The 4,318-nt window shown below is 38.3% G+C and overlaps 1 non-coding gene across 1 annotated transcript; it reads right to left on the reverse strand.

Moving 5' to 3' along the window:
- Positions 1-2,882: 2,882 nt before the first annotated feature.
- TRNAI-AAU (transfer RNA isoleucine (anticodon AAU)) lies at positions 2,883-2,956 on the reverse strand. Its single transcript has one exon. It is a non-coding gene; the product is annotated as a tRNA-Ile (tRNA).
- Between the last annotated feature and the right edge of the window lie 1,362 nt (positions 2,957-4,318).

Below are 4,318 nucleotides of genomic sequence, written 5' to 3' on the forward strand. Positions count from 1 at the left end.
TAGTGCAACCATTTTCTTCTCAGAAACTCGATTTAATTCCATTTCACGAACATAACATCTTAAATACCTTGAAATATTCCTCCCATCAAATTGATCAATTTTATTGACCACTGCTTACAATGCTTTGGTTGCCAAAGCTTCCTTTCGATCATTGCTTTGCTGTTGCTGCATTGACAATGAGAAGGCTTGAAACAAACTAGCAATAGACGGATCCATGTGCATACCTTGTCCTTTAGAAGACTCTCCACTAGAAACTTCTCCCAAAAATCCTTCAAAATTTTTATTTTCGTTTTTCATAAAAATAAAGATAAAATCAACCGAAATCCAATACCTTCTACCTCAAGCTTTCACGTCGAATTCACCACTTATGTCGTATTACGTACCTTCCTGCTCGAGAACGCGCCGGGCGTCTGGCTATAGAAGGTAGTATGGAGATTCACCGATAGTCAAGCAGTCTATCAGTTTTTGACTGCTAGAATATAAACGACTACAACAATGTACCGTAAATCTATACGGATGCTCTTCGACTGCTTGTCGAAGTCTTTTTTTTGCCCCAGCCGATAGGTCTCTAGACGTTACAGAGAACCCCGAACAACCCAAACTGTTAATCTTCAATACCCCTTTGTACTTACGATCTTGTATCCACTGACTGTCCTGTTAGATTAACCCAATAAATTTCATTCACTCCGCATACTCAATCCTATAGACACCCCTTTAATCCTTCAATCACAGACGTAACTCGATTTTACAAAACAGTCAAGAGTATTCAACCCCACTTCATTTAAAAATCCCGATTCACCATTACAACACTGACTTCAACAGCGATTGCCTCAGTCTTCCCAAAACTCTATGAAGAAGAAAAATCCAAATTCTATGTCTTTCCTTCCTCGACCCGAAGCATGAAGCTCCTCTCTCTAATTCCCTTGATCTTCAAAAACCTCCAATGAAACCCGAACTGGTAACCTTGCAAAAGCTTGAAAAACTCGCTCCCTCCCCCTGATTCCCCGAAAAAAAAAAACCCCCCCTCCTCAAAACTATATTCTCCCCTAATCTTATCCTCTGAATTTCTTCAATCTTCCATCTTAGATCCGGAATTGGCTCCCACCGTCAGAGCTTAGATCCGAAATTGGCTCACGTCATCAAGGCCTTCTCCTTCGTTTTTACCTTTAAGAGATCCATTTATCGTAAACAACGTTCCCTGAAACGGCACAGAGAACAGGACAGCCCGAAACAGAATCGAAACCCCGTAATCGGGACCACATTGAGTCGCCTGACCAATTCAGGTCCTATATTGGGAAAGATGCCCGTAGTAACCTGGATGTTCCCGTAATTGGGTCACATTGAGTCGCCCGACCAATTCAGGTCCTATATTGAGAAAGATGCCCGTAGTAACCTGGATGTTCCCGTAATTGGGTCAAATTGGTCCTCGCGTCAGATTGGCTAAGACCCGTAGTAAGACCTGGATTTTTCGTAATTAGACCACATTGGGTTGACCGGCCAATTCAGGTCTCATATTGGATAAGAGGACCCGGATTGGATTATCGAAATTGGATCCAATTGGCTCCTCGAACCCGTCGTGTGAATTGGTCCTTCTCTTCCTGCTGACTTCCATTATTGGAATCGAATGGAGCATTTCAGTATGCCCCAGCTGACTGTAACGGAGTGACTGAACCTGACCACTCAGTATTTGTACTGGAGTTGGTCGATGCTCTCATTATTCGAGGTAACTGAATATTAATAAAATTCCCCTTTCTTTTTATTTTCACTGTATACTCGTGTTACAACACGACACCGTTGGAGCATTGGTAAGACCAAAAGGCATGACATTATATTCGAAATGACCATACCTTGTACGGAATGATGTCTTCCACTCATCTCCTTCCTTGATTCGTACGAGATTATAAGCTCCCCTTAGATCAATTTTTGTAAAGATCTTTGCACATCCAAGTTGTTCTAAGGGACTAAAAATCAAGGGTAATGGGTAACGATTTTTCTTTGTTACCTTGTTGAGGCCTCGATTTGTTAGATTTCAAGTCTGTATTTTGTGTCCGTGACAATTTGTCGAGACTGAAGAAATCTTCAGCCTCGATCCCTATATATAATCCTACTTAGGAAGCTTCTCGAGCTACTTCTATTAACTAGGAAGCTTCTAAAAAGTTCCAGAGGCTTCCTTTCTACAAGCTTCTAGAAACTTCTCTTCTAGAAGGTTCCAAAGACTTCCTTTCTAGAAGGTTCTAGAAACTTCTCTCTAAAAGGTTCCAGAGGCTTCTCTTCTAGAAGATTACAAAGGCTTGTTTTCTAGAAGGTTCTAGAAACTTCTTTCTAAAAAGTTCTAAGGAATATGTCCCTAACAGTATCTCAATGTTGTATTAATGCATTGGGTGTATCCCATTTGTGCCAAAATAAGTAAATGAATAAATAAACAAACAAAAGAAACAAGAAATGTCATATCTAACAAAAATAAAATCTATTAAATATAAGTTCAGTAAAAATATTTCATGGCGCTTAGTTGTATGTTAAAAATTATGTCAAGCAAAGTCCATCTAATTTTTTATTTATTTTTATTTTGAATGAACAATGTATGATTTGTGCATGTATATTTTACTATTTGCTACATATGTTGGTTGTGTGTGGATTATGGCCACCACCCAGCAAAGCCAAAAGTATTTTTATGATTAGGATTATTATGATATTTCAAGTGTCCCTTTATTTTGGTTTTTTAATAGCTTATATGTGGCAGGGCATTCTATCCTTCTTTGTTGTGTACTTGGAACTGGGTTTAAATTGTACTTTTTGACTTTGAAATGAATGAAGCATTATTGAAATTATGTGGTGTTCAAAGAGAAAACTTAAAACCAAAACTTAAACTTAGACTTCGAAATTGCTCTGTACAGGTTTCGAACCTGTGACCTTCGCGTTATTAGCACGACGCTCTAACCAACTGAGCTAACAAAGCCAGGACAACTGGGTCCACCCCGCTGACTTCGAGTCCCGCGTTGATGTTCGGTGCCCACCGATCTTTACATATTAATTTGGTTCAAACTCACTGCTCCTTGCTCATTCTCACACCCAGCTGCCGCTTGCTAAAACCACCAACATCTTGGACCACAAACAACCCCGACAAACACTCAACCCTTCACCTCCTCTCCCTTTCCTTCTCTGCATTTGAAATCATGCTTACCGATGAATTGTTTTAATGATGTTGCCATCGTTCTGACAGGAAATCAAACACAATAAATGCAATACAACTTGCGACTGTATGCTCACAAATTTCCCAATTCAAAGCCTTCTAAGTTTTCACTTTCTTTCCTTTGTGTACTTCAATAAATATTTGTATGTTTATTTATTTGAAAAAGGTAGGGATTTTACAAAATACATACTTGCTGAAATTGCAAGGCATGCATTGTGTGTGCCTGTGTGTGTGTGTGTGTGTTTTTTTTTTTTTTTTTCTTTTCTTTTCTTTTCTTTTTAAATAAATATATATATATATATATATATATTTATGTACTTCTGATTTATTTTGGCTTGAATGATAACAGCTTATGGTATGTGTAATACTTATATATGAATGCTTTGGAGTTTTTTACATTGCTCTTTATGTTCCAGATTTTCAAGCTGCATTGGAATTTTGGAATGCATGAATGAATGCAGCCTTGGACTGATGTACAGTGAAATTTGCCACATGGTTTGATGCCATGCTTTGTGAACAATGGGAACCCTGAGAACCATGCACATGGGAACATAGTAGGATTAAGAATCCCCTTGGGATCACCAAGTGAGGGGAACAAGATAAGAGGAACTGTGGGAGCCTGAGCCACAGGGCCCTATTTTGTGATGCATCCATGTTTTGAAGGTTTAGTTAAGGTTTTTCAATATTAAGGTTTATTATCCCCTATTTCGTTGTTTGTCTACACCTATGAAATGCAGTAGTTTTTGATATATCTGTGTATTGTCAGTCTTGTTTTGATGTAAGGCCTTTAGACAGTGATAAGTGTTGATTTGTTAAGGGTTGAGAAGGCACTATTACATCATCATGTTTCTTGCCAAGATGGATGTGACTCTCGTTTAGCATGGAGCAACTTTAAATGTATACACAAGGCTCTTTTGAAGCTACAAGAATGGTTATGGCATTTGTTTGACAAAGAACAAATAATGCAGAAGAATTGGGTTATTATTCATGAGTTTTTAAATATATTCTCTAAACACTTTTCAGATGAGAGACTGGATGTCAGTATTACAACCTGTATGAATATAAGAGGGGTGAGCTACAACAAATTTTGTAATGAAGATGCAGCTTTTTTGAAGACTTGCTTGATAT

Source organism: Physcomitrium patens, chromosome 10 (assembly GCF_059467195.1).
Source record: "Physcomitrium patens ecotype Gransden chromosome 10, ASM5946719v1, whole genome shotgun sequence".
Taxonomy (NCBI): domain Eukaryota; kingdom Viridiplantae; phylum Streptophyta; class Bryopsida; order Funariales; family Funariaceae; genus Physcomitrium; species Physcomitrium patens.